This window comes from Columba livia, chromosome 15, assembly GCF_036013475.1.
Source record: "Columba livia isolate bColLiv1 breed racing homer chromosome 15, bColLiv1.pat.W.v2, whole genome shotgun sequence".
In the NCBI taxonomy this organism is placed as follows: domain Eukaryota; kingdom Metazoa; phylum Chordata; class Aves; order Columbiformes; family Columbidae; genus Columba; species Columba livia.
Window position 1 is genome coordinate 12,313,347 of NC_088616.1, and position 12,744 is coordinate 12,326,090.

The window sequence follows — 12,744 nt, forward strand, 5'->3', positions numbered from 1 at the left end:
GATATCTTAAAATGTTTATATTCTTTGCTTATTTACTGAAGACACTGAAAGCTCTTTTTCTGGATGACACATGAAGAGCATCCCCTGCCCTGGCAGGTCTATGGCCCAGAGTTCGCTCATTGGTCCCCAGGGCTCCTTCACTCTTGTAGCAGAGATGAGCCTCTCCCAGTGATCCCCATAACTCCTAGCCAGAATTTCATTATAAGATTTTCTCAAATGAGTGGACACATGCCTAATTAACACATTTCCTGGGGCCATGACTATACATGCGGACCCATTTTGTAGCGAGAGGCTTTGGCAGCTTTTTCCCATCGTTAGCACTGACACTTAATTTGCTGTTCTTCTTTAGTCATTGCTGCTGTCAGATTTGTTTCATCTTCCTGATATTGCTCCTATAAAATGGGCTGAGCCCCATGGGGAATGTGCTGTCACATGTGTGTCCCCTCCATTTCCCAAATGGGGACGTGACGCTGCCTACCTTCCAAATGGTCTGCAGTGCCTCTGTCCTCATACCACTGTCTCCAGGAAAACTCAGTTACTTACACAGTCCATTTATTTACCGCCTGAGGCAAGAGAAAGATTACAGAGCTGGAAGTTTGTTCATAGGGCTCCCACAGAGGAAGAGGATTTCCTGCTTCACTCCTGGTATTTGTCTCCTTCGGATCACACATTTATCATCTCCGGGCAGTGCTGCTTTCCCACACCTGCCCTAACACTTGTGTTTTCCAGCACCTGAAGTCACAGGAAGGTTTACGCTTGACAGACCTGCCAACCCTGCCTCTCCTCTGGGCTTTGAGCTGCTCCGAAGCGGGTGAAGCAGAAGCGGGAGTCTGGCCGTGCCGTCAGGAGAGGAGGTGGCACCTTTACTACTCCCCATTCCATAAAAGACAACGTGGGATGCAGCGTCCCAGATCTGCAGGTTTCAAAGCTGAGAAGATCTCCATCATAACTGAACTGGGGATTGTTTCTCTTTTTTTTTGTTTTTTAAATTTAGGGCTTGTTTTATATTGTAAAATTAACCTGGTCTAACTGGAGGCTGGAGTTTAATGTAGATCCATTCAGCTGCATTTGCTTCTATGTAGGCAGAATTCCACAGACTTTTATTTGGTTTGTTGTGATTTGTCTCCAAACTACTTCAAGATAAACTAAATTAAGACTGTTTTTGTTCCAAATAAATATTTTATATATGCTCATTCATTTTAAAAGTTCTTAGATTAATTTTGCAGAAAATGTTCCTGTGTAGACACATCAACATTCCTGATAATATTTGGCTGAAATGCAAGATAATAGCAAAGTCCAGGCTGGAATAAAAGGGATGAATCATCTCTAAATCACATGTTACGATGTAATAGAATAAAGGACAATTGTTTTGCTGGGGAGAAGCTGCCATGCCCAGAGCGGCTGTAGGGTCATTTCAGTCTCTGGGACAAGAGAGGGGGTTCCTGAGGATTGTCCCCTGTGCATCGATGGAGGGTAATGCAGCCCCATTTCCAGAGCATGCATCAGCCCCAGCTCTCACCACCACCCTGGGTGCTCCCCTGCAAATGCAACAGTGGCAGCATTGGAATAATCAGGATTTGTCTAGTAGGACCCCAAAAATGAGCACAGAATTGAATCAGACCTCAGCTGGGGACACGTGAGGATGAAGGTGGCTTGTCCCCCACCAAACTAGTCCAGCATCCTTTGCACTACCGTAAGCCACGGCGTCACAGTTACCCTATGCAGACAGCTTTAAAACCACGGGTACTCAATGGAAGCCAAAAAAAAGTTAATTCATCTTTATATTAGTATATCCCAAAATAGGAAGTGACTCCCTCTGCCAACAAAAAAATTAAAGACCAAAATGCCTTCCCATTACTTAAGCACACATAGACCCATTTTCGCAGCCTTCATCTCCTGTGCCCCTGGAAAAAAAACGTTCCTTGGAAATTACAGTAATTGTTTTATTCTCTTTGAACTCTGCTAATAAAGCTGCGGACTATCACTCAGCAGGAGCTGTTTCTCTTCGTTAGGATCTTTCCAGTGGTACTTACATTAGGAAGGCTCTGGGGAAATTTCAGTAAAAGCACTTGAAAAGAGCTCTGCAAAACTGCTTAGACTTACTGTAAAAAATATTTCCCCTGCATTTGCTCAGTACACTTCTCAGCTTGTTTGTTTTTCTCTTTACTGCAGTTGTTGGACTGAGGTGAAACCTAGAGAAAAGAGTTGTGACTCCTTGTCAAGAGATCTTACGGTAGCTGCAGAACAGAGCAAAATGATTTCTGAATCCCAGACAAGTCACTGTAGAAATCACACTTGGGAACAACAGTGTCTTGCTGTTCATATTTTACTTTCCAAGCTTAGTAAGGAAGAGGGAGGGGTGGTGGATTCTGCTGGTTCTGCAGCAGGGATCCCCTCGTGTCCAAAGCGTGATGTAAAAGTCCCCAGCACCCCCCATTATAGGAAATATAATTTCATTCCCAGGAATGGATCGGACTTAAACATAGCTGGTTTGTCACTCTCATGGATATATCAGTGTAAACTGGACCTGCTACATTTAAAAATCCTATTCCCCAGTTTCTGGGGCACCAAGGAACTGTTGCCCTTTGGTGTGGTGCCCATGTCATTGCTAAGTACTGGGAGATGTGGTGGACTGGTCCGTTCTGAACTGGTGCAGCAGAAGAGCAGCAGCCTCTCCGTTCTACAGACCTTGCACAGCAAGTGACTTGTTCAGGAATTTGGGAAGTTGTTAGATTTAATTTTTAGACCTCAGGCTTTAAACAGCACGGCCAGAGCTGAAGATCAGCTTGGGTCGGGTCGGGTCAACAAGCCAAATATCAGCCCCGTCCAGCACACGCAGGAGTGACACTCATGCTGTGCGTGGACAAGTTCTCACGCATGGCTCTTGGTGAGCTCCAACACGCTGCTGTCACCTCCTGTAGAGGTGACAAATGTGCAGATGGGTAAGAAGACGCAAAGAAAAAAACAAATGTCAGAGCCGCTGGGCATGGGTGGAAGAAATCTGACCCTCTAAAAGCAATTCTGCATTTCAAATGAAGTGACTGACAAATTCCCCAACCTGTGACATCTTTTGGCCGCTTTTTGCTGTTTTAAGATGAAGGCAGCAGTGGCCTTCACACCAAGCAGGAGGAGTCTAAAGTGTATCCATGTACCTGCCTGTTGCATAACTGGCAATTGAAAGTGAGTAATTGCACCAGCTGGTCTCTTTTTTTATTATATTTTTTTCTTTTTCCCCTCCAGCTAGAAACTGTAAAAGCTCAAACAACCAACTGCACAACCTTAAAGTCATATTTACTGTGTTTGGCATCCTGCCACAGGCGAAGGGAATACGGTTCTGTAGATGTTGCTAACTGACTGCTGCTTTACACTTAATGATCTCATGGATGTGCAAAGTGAAGAAATATAATCCCCAGTGAAGACAGGGGGCAGGGTTGGTAAGGAATAAAAAGCCTCTTGCTCTAAACTGGCTTTGATCTTTCCATGGGCTGGAAATGAAGAACAGTAATTAAAGCTTAACTGGAAGAGATCAGAGAGCTTTTAAAATTAATAAAACTTGTAACAGGCATCAAGGATGATCATATTTAAAGACTATTCAGGCTGCGTGTCGGTGCCGTGTGCTGTCTCTGGATCGGTGAGCTCATTTTCTTTGTTGCACTGTTTGAAGGACTGTGAAACACATCAATGGCTGCTGCATTTGGGCAGCAGAAGTGGGTCTCCTGAAAGGGGTGAGCAAAAGGTTCATCATCAGAGAACTTGCCCAGGAAGGAAACATCATTCTGCAATGCTCCAACATCTGCTTAGGGCACTGCCATGTGTGGAGCAAAGCTCTAGGCTGGCATTTTTTTCCTGTTTAAAGAAGTCCTGCACAGAATTAATGCACTTTTCTCAGCTCTGGAGCTGACCTTTGGGAGAGTGAAGAGAGGGAGATGTTCCACCTCTTCCCTTTTGCCGTCTGGATGCCAACGAGAGCTTAACCTCCTTCTGGATGAAAGGGATGTGCAAGGACAGGATGGAGCAGCCGTGACCTCTGGCCACATCCGTCGAGGACGAGGATGGGAAACGAGAGGATGTTTCTGCCCTTGACTGCCATTTATTCCAGCACTAAAAGAAAATGAATTTTTAAATCCTAATGCCAAAATACCTATTAAAAAGGATACTAAACTATGGCAGAAGAGTGCCTGGGAGGTAGGGCTTTTTGGATTAACCCAGCTGGGTTTTTTTATTTATTTCTTTACTGCAAATGAACTCTCACTGGCTTTCTTTAAAGGTCACCTTTTTTAAAAAACTACTGTGCTGGGAAAACACTTTTAAGTTTCATCTGCTTTGTGTGTATGCATTTTCTAAGCCATGGGTTTATTTCTTATTGGAAAATGGTCTTGGATCATCTCCAAGTTGGAAATTTTATTTATCAGGTGTGTGTGAGAAAAGAGGTTTTTTAACTCTTTCAACTTTTTCTATTGGATGCTCAGCACCATGTCTTTGGACCTGATACTGTGAACCAAATCCGACCTGCTGCACTTTTTCCTCCCCCTCCCACCCATCCCTGGTCAGTGTCTCATCCAGGGCCCTGGAGCTCCCTGTTTCATCTCCTTGTGTCTCTGCCTTGATGCACAGAAGCGGTTAAATGGGTTCTCTCAATTCACTTGATTGCTAAGGAGCTGTGATTTCCTCCTCCTGGCACTGGCACCACCAGCAGCTCCTGAAGGAGAGGCTGTTTCTCCCACAATCAGCCCCATGGTTGCTGGAGAGGTCTGGAGGTGTCGGAGGGATGCAGACATTCTCACATCTCGTGCTCCTGCTATAATCAGCCCATAGCTGTGGATGTTCCTGGGCAAATTAAAGCTTTCAAAAATTTGATTGCAAATCCAAAATGTTGTTACATCCTTCTACTCCTCGGTATCTCTCTGAAGAAAAAGCTCCGTGCTAACAAATAAATGGAGAGGGGATCATTAATGGAAGGATGTAACAACTCAGTTTGCAACCTTAAATCCTCATTACAGATTAACTTTCTGGCCAAAACCTGTTGGTTGAGGATTACTAATAGACAAATAGATTTTCAAAGGGTGCCCGAGTCAGCACATCCACACTCAGCCAAATCCTAAAGCACTAATTCTTCTGAGATGTCTCAGCTTTAGGTGGCTCAGGAAGAAGCCAAGCAGGACAAAAGGCCACATGAAACACACCAGTTACTCCTTCTTGCAGGAGATCACCAGTTGCCCCAAACCCACTTGCTTAATGCCCCTCCGGATTTACAAATCCATCCTTTTGACTGAGACTTTCTCCCATCCACAGGATGTTTATTATAGTCTTGTGCAGAATTCCCTTAAAAAAGCCACAAGTAGCTTCCCTGAACATATTACACAAATCGTGCGTTTATCAATTACAAAGCAGCACCAGCTTGAAAGGACACTCCCAGGATGCTCCATATGCCAGTATGTCACATAAGTCTTCTATATTTATCAACTTCCACCTTCAAGATAGTTAGATTTTTGCTTCATTAATCACATTAAAAGGCTGTTCCTGAACCTCACGCCACTGATGGTTAGAATTACACTTCTGATTTCCATCTTAATTTATTTATAGCCAGTTGATTCACATTGCTACATAAGTAATACTAGAAATACAAAAATAAAAAATGATATTTAACAATCTGTCTAGACTGAGGACAGAGAATGAGAAAGAAATTCCTATTTTTATTGTTAACTGAGCATATGATGGTATATTTTACTAATAGGAATTTGTATTTCAAGAGCAGATGAGCAGTCAATATAGACATTAATTTACTGAAACCAAAACACTTCTCAGTCAGTAAGGTCAAGTTCAATTTGTAGCCCAAGGGAAATAGAAAGCATTGGAGTTAAGCCCTGCCCTTGCCAAGGCCTGTCTTTCCAAAGGCTGGGCTTACTGTGCCAGCTGGTGAGTGCTCCGGTCTGGGACTGCCTGTCCCAGCTCAGCCTCCTGCCATCTCTGCATCCTTGGACACTCAGCATCTCCACAGCATCACATTTCCGTCATATCCCTATTCTTCATAGCATGAGCACAAATGAGGAAGCCACTGATTTCATTCAAAGGTGTCTGGACCTTTATCTGCTGAGCATTTTGCTTTCAAGAGGCTAGAAGTTGCCATAGGTACAGCTTTCTTTATTCATCTGCTTATAAGAATAGATCTGCTCTTATGCTCTGGATTGTGCAGCAATAAAATCCATCTTCCTTGCAAAATAAAGTTCACTTTAAAGCCAAATTCCAGATGTACAGAAACTCCTGTTTTCTCCAGAGGATACTGTCCATCCCAGCAACTTGCAGGCTACATCTGAAATTATTTCATCTTCAAAAAAATCTGCCTTCCACAATAATATACCCATTTGCGGCTATGAGAAAGTAATTTGTTAGTGTTTCCTAGCAGTCATGTAAGTTAGAAATGTTGAAGATTTTTATTCCACAAAGACACACTTGAGAGGGGATCTGATCCCTCTCCTCTGGAAATGCAGTGTAAAAGTGAGGAGTTGTCTTGCGTTGCCAGCACTAATAAGTTGTAATCAAGCTCTCACCATCCCTGTGATTCAAAGGGTTTCTTGTGATTTGATTTTCCCCAGGGAATGGTTTCCTCCTGAACCCGCTTTGCCACGTTACGGTCCCAGCTGCAGCGGGAGGAGGTGGCTGTGCCCCCTGCATGTCCCTCTGCTGCCTGCTCAGCTGCAAACCAGCACATCTCCAGATGGCTCCTTAAACCGGGCTTGGACCTGGTGCATCTCATGGTGGTGGAGCAGCTTAAAAGCTGGTGATGCCCATCAAGAGCTGGTGCTGGCTTGGCACCGCTCCATCCGGATGCCGAAAAAAAAATCACTGCATTCATGTTCCCTCTGTCAAGATGATGGACCAGCAAAGGCTTCCTCTGTGCGTGTTTTCTGAGGCCTGTGATGTTCGCAGGGAAACGCTGGCCCTTCACGCTGCTGGGAGGAACCATCTTTGCCACTTGGCTGGAGCTCTCTGCGGAGCTTGGCTGGAGCTCTCTGCGGAGCTTGGCTGGGTGGCTCAGCCACAGGTTGGGACACATGTGTGCTCATGGTTCAGAGTCCTGGGGAGCACACAAGGGCTGGCGGCAGCTGCTGTGCTCCATGGCCATGCTGCAGGTTGCAGGGGCTTAGAAAAGGCAGTTTTTCCCCAGACAGCACGGCCAGGCTCATCCTTCCACTTGGATTGCCTGGGCAGCATCACTGTCGCTTAAAACCATCATGCTTTGCCCTCTGCGCTTGGCCAGCTGGAGGTGTGCCTGGAGGTGTGACTCCCCGTTGTCGTGTTTGTCACGGTCACAGGCTCTGCACCTTCCTTTTGGCTCATCACCCTCACACGGGAGGGGACAGGGACCGGCTGCCAGGTCCGAGCACGCAGTCAGCACCCTGTCACTGCTGCCAGCAGCCAGGCAGAGCAGGGACCATCACCCACCTCCCCATGGATGGCAGCGCTGCCTCGCCAGGTGTCACACACAGCCAGGGGCTTATCTCTGTCACTGGCAACGCCACTGTCACCTGGGCCACAGGCTTGAGTCTCAAAGGTGGCACCTTGCTGCTGGGAAAGCTGGACATGGCACACACGTGGCATTTATTCCCTTGGTGTGTGTACATGTCTATAATATGGCATATGTTTCTTTTTCGTTTGATAACAAGAGACATCAAAAGATGTACATTGATTTATTGCCTGCAGAAATGTACGCTGCAATATGGCTGCAAGATCCCACTGAATCTGCAAAGTCAGTAGCTCCAGCCCCCTCACAATAAGCAAACAGAGAAAGCTGTGAATTAACAACTTCCCCGACCTCCAGCCTCTGCAAACCCGAACAGCCGCAGCAGGAGGGATTCCAGTGAACCATTTTAGCACCTGGAAGGCAGCACGTTCCCCATCTGAGCACAGACCTACAGAAGAAAAAAAAGTGAAGAGAAGGAAAAGCAAACAAACCTTAGGGCTGGGGAGGGCTGAAATAGGGAAGGAGAGGGAAAGATTGCAACCCAACAAAGCGGCAAACTCATTTTCGGTCCCTGGCTGCGTGATGCCTTCATCTTGTGAAAGAGTTTTTGGGCTTTATTTGTTCCTCCAGTATCAGCGGGGCTTTGTGTGCACTCACTGCTGGTTTCTTGCATTGCTTAGTGATCAGGGGAAGCTAAAACTTCTTGCAGCGGCCTCATCCTGAATCGCTTCTCGCCTCCACAGCAAAGTCCCTGACCAGCTCAGCCCAGGGCACCACGAAGCTCCTGCTGGTCCCGGGACCCCAGAGCATTTTGGCGGCCACACAGCAGCCACCAACTTGGGAATTCTGCTTTCATACACTATTCTCAGTCGCCTTATTGCTTTACCAGACTCTTAACTAATCAGCTTGAAATTTCCTCTGTAACATTTAAATTAAAAAAAAAAAAAAAAGAGGGAGGAAAGAAACTGGCTAAAATAATCCAGCTGCTCAAAAAAGAGAAGAGAGGTTTCAAAAATAGATTATCTTCCTCATTTTAAAAGCAAGGCAATGGTTTGTTTTGCCGTGAACACTCACAGTCCAGCTTTCAAATCACAGTGTGGGGCTCACGGGGCATCAAGCATTTGCTCTTCCCTCCCCCCGTGACATTTGGCTGTGTTGGGACAGAGCAGGAGCTGCTGGCAGACAAATGGGAGCTGCTGAATTCAATATCATAGATTTTATTAAAAATCCAGTCAGTATGTGGAGTTGGACAGAAGCTGTTAACAGCATGAATGGGTTTGCGGTAGCAGACACAGCCCAGCTGCTTTAAGGAAGAGTCATTCCGGGTGCTGGGCACCAACTTGTATTATTTTGATTTTGGATTACGGCACTCTTTAATTAAAGGTCCCGACTTTATAATCCAATCAATCTAGATAAATAACAACTCCCTTTTGCAGATAAAGTTGTAAGCTTATCACTGCCCAACAGCCATATTTTAAAGATGAGCCATAAAATTACACAGCAAATCAGCTTACAGAGCATCTGGTCGCCGCAGCTGCGTGCAGGCAGAACTCTGCACTTGTGCTGACAACCGCGTTTTGGTGACACCCCGGGCATGTGTCCTGCCCAGCCCTTCTCCTCTCACCACCAGAAGCCCGTTACTGCCTCCTCAGCAGTGTTGTACCCTCTAATGCTCATCCCATTCATCCCAGCAAACCTCTAGCTCAGAGTGATTGTAATTAGAAGGGGGAGGTTACAGTGCTGGAGGATGAAATGTAATGCAATTAGTAGACTGTTTTACCCATTCTTCACCTTTCCCTGCCAAACAGCTTTGTTCTAATGAAGGGTAGCAAACAACCATTTCATTGTGATTTAATTGAGAAGTTGCTTGTGCCGCACAGACAGCAATAAATAGTTATGAGAATGCTTTTCAGGGATCAGTGGAAAAGGCAGCGTACTAGATTAGTGTACAGATCTGGGAGGGATGGACCGTGCCAGTCCCGCCTTTAATGTCTGCATGTTTGCGTGAGTCTTGCTAGACTCAGCCTCTGTCTAGTCTCTATAAAAGCTCTGAGCCCACTAAAAAAGCAGCACAGAGGCATACAACACCCTTTCTTTGCCTGGTTGTGGTCAAGTATAATGCAAAGAGCTTCGGATTGATCCCAGACCTCGTTCCCACTCCTGCATGTGAGCAACCCTTTTCCCGCACCTTGCGAAAGTGCATTTTCTCAATACAGCTTTGCAATGAATTTGGCAGAGATGAAAGGGAAGGCAAGCCGGGCAGCCGTGCAGGATAGAGTGTGAAACTCCAGAGAGTATCGGTCGAGCTGAGACAAAAAGCCTGTGCAGCCCTATCTCAGCTAAACTTGCCCCCAGATAGCGCCGCTGTCTCATTGCTTGGAATGTATTACCTAGACATAGCTGACAAAAATAAACAGAGAGAAAAAGACCATTCTGGAATACAATTGAGCCTCAATTGCCCATTTGTTTTTGTCCTTGGAAAGAGCTAATAACATGGTAATTGGTGGAGAGATCTCCAGGGCTCCATAAGTGAAAGCAAGAGAGAAATTTTCCCACCATGAAATAGAGATGCATATTTTTCTAAAGAAGAGTGGAAGGTATTACCCAAATTAAAGGAATCCATATAGATCTCTACCTGATGCCCAAGCCAGCTCTTCTGTTGAGTGTTGGCTTTTCATGGCTCAGAGGTTTTTGGTGTGATTGTGGTAGAAAAGCATCTCTGGAATTCGCTTATGGCAAGGAAGGATCCAAGCCCACTGGAGCATATCGAGGGTCAAAAATCCATGGAAGCAATTTCTCCAGCAGGACTATTCTTGCTTACATTATATCTATTTTTGTCCCATGACACCAAAGTGGCAAGAACTGTTTTTATGTCCCAAACCCTGTAAAGTGAAGAGCCAACCAAGTGGAGAATATTCAGCTAAAGCACATTTTGTCTTTTAAAATAACATCCCTGAGCTCCCTTGTACCCCTATTCCTGTCATCAAATTTGCATTCAATTTCACCTGCTTTAATAACCAGCTATTGTCACCCGAAAGACACACAACATTTTGGGACACAAACAGCAAAATTGCTCTCATCTTTCTCAAAATATCCAAAGCAGACTCTGTTTTTTTTAAATATCTGTCCATTTACTGAGCCTTATTTTATTTCTTAATTGTCACATCTCTAGCGGGGTCCAAAAAAACCTAGAAAAATCCTGAAAACAGGTCCTGAAGTTCAGTTCTTGCATTGGTTGGAGTCTGACTTGGAGCTGCTTCTTATGGCTCTCCCAGACTGAAGGACTCTGAGGTACCTGTGTAGCATAAACTTTTAGCCTTCCATTATCTCGCGCATTAATTAATATTATTTACAGCCTGATCTATGTTGCTTTTATCGTTTGCAACGCACTTATGGTTTCTTCAGGATCCAGGAGCTATTGAACAGTAAATTATCATTTTATTGAAGTGATTTGCTTCATCCTAAAGCATGTTCTTAAAGAACAGGCTTTAAAGGTTAAACTCTGTGCCAGGGTAATATGTATATCACATGGCTGGGTGTCTTTTGTGGTTAAAAATCAACAGTTTCCATCTGTGAAAAGAGGAATTTAGACATGCTGATACTCTGACATTTAAATGTGAGCAGTGGAAGATAAACACCGTCTGACAGAAAGTAAATGGGGTGATATTAGGGAAAGTTAAATTTCAAATATTCATGCTCCTGCTTCTACCTGCTGGGCTTCGTGTACCAAAAGGAGCATTATCCGGCATTAACACCATCGTGGCTCAGGGGTTCGGTACAGCAGGTCAGCACACCCACCGACGGGATCTTTGCAAAGCAAAGGGCTGGTGTTGACTGCGAGCTTGTTCAAAACCTTTTCTGATTAGCAATGAGCCTTACATCCCTACCGTGCACCAGCAAAGCAAGGCTCGGAGGAGATTTAGGATGCAGATCTCTGCCGCGATCTCAGCCACAAAGAATTTCACAGCGGTTCTGGATGTGGAAGGAGTGACAAGCACAGATTTGAGCGCTGACCCCCCTGCTCCACCCTGGTTGTGATGGGCGCTGGGCATCAGGAAAGTCTGAGGAGATCCATGGTATCTTTTCTCCTTAAAAAAACAGGGGGTCCCTTCACTTGCTACAGCAGTTTTTGTAGTAAATAGTATTACTACAAGTGAAATGCGAGCACAGAAAAATGTAAAATGTGCTAAGAAAGGTGAGCTAGTGAAAGAAAACAGTAAAGAGCTGAGGGGATAGCTGGATAGAACATCCCTTTGAAGTTGTCCCAGTCTGGTGCTGACACTGTCGTGTACCCAGGTGAACTTGAACTAACCCAGGAGAACTTGCATTTATGAATATTTTTCAAATCGCTGCCCCCTTCAGTAACCTGATCCCCCCCACAACTGTGTGTGACAAAACAGCTCTTCGGGGTCTTGTCTGGCTTTCTCTCTTCGGAGCCCCGAGGGTGTGTAGGCAGGTTAAATAATGCAAAAGCAGCTGTAATTATGCTGTGCAGTTTCTCTGGAAACATTTGAAAAATATTAGCACATTGTTATTTTTTTGTTCTTTTTTATTTTTTTTTCCCCAGCTTGTTTTTAAGGGGTCTAGAACAAACATAATGGTTTAATGAGATATATGACAACATATCACATGAAAAAGATTTTTAGTGACTTTCATTACCCAAACTCAATTAGAGGAGAGTAATCAGCAAGTCCCCTGCCGTGAGAAGTGCAGAATGAAAACTTGGCAAGATAGGGCAGATGCAAGAAGAGAGACTCATTGCAAAACGAACACAGAGATACTCACTGTACCCCCCCAAAGCATCCAATGAATGCGAAACGTATAGATTGCAACATTAACAGCTTGTCTCTGCTGTTTTCTTCCTCTGAGCTGGATAATTAAACATAAATTGTTCCTCAATCTATTCTTAGATTTAATGTCAGATAAAGTCCTTTGTTTGCTTGTTTTTTGGGAGGGGGAGGAAGTGAAATAAAGGCTTGTCCAGCTTTTGATTTTTTTTCTTTTGGCCCCATTGTAAGATTTGCTTGGATTTTGCTGTGTGTTGTTTTATCAGTGCCCGGTGCCACAAGCATTTCTGTGGCAGGTCTGGGAACTCACAGCTCTAGAGAAGGAGCAAAGATAGATTTAAACTGCATCTGCGCCTCTTCCTGCTCTCTTCATGTCTCTTTTGTGCCTATTCATGTAACATGCTGAATAATAACAGGTGGATGAACCATGTATCTAATGGTTTAGATAATTCGGAGAAGGGAATGGAGCTGGGGAAGGGGCTGGAGCACAAGTGT

At 44.8% G+C, this 12,744-nt stretch overlaps 1 long non-coding RNA gene across 2 annotated transcripts in view; it reads left to right on the plus strand.

The window, feature by feature from the left end:
* LOC135575512 (uncharacterized) overlaps window positions 1-12,744 on the plus strand; it is a 48,307-nt gene that overhangs the window by 10,581 nt on the left and 24,982 nt on the right. Inside the window, exon 3 of one of the 2 annotated variants that reach the window (XR_010466383.1) lies at window positions 730-1,988. The exons of the other annotated variant lie outside the window; for it this stretch is intronic. This is a non-coding gene — a long non-coding RNA (uncharacterized LOC135575512). Of the gene's footprint in view, window positions 1-729; window positions 1,989-12,744 lie in introns of those variants that run through there. 2 annotated transcript variants of the gene reach the window in all.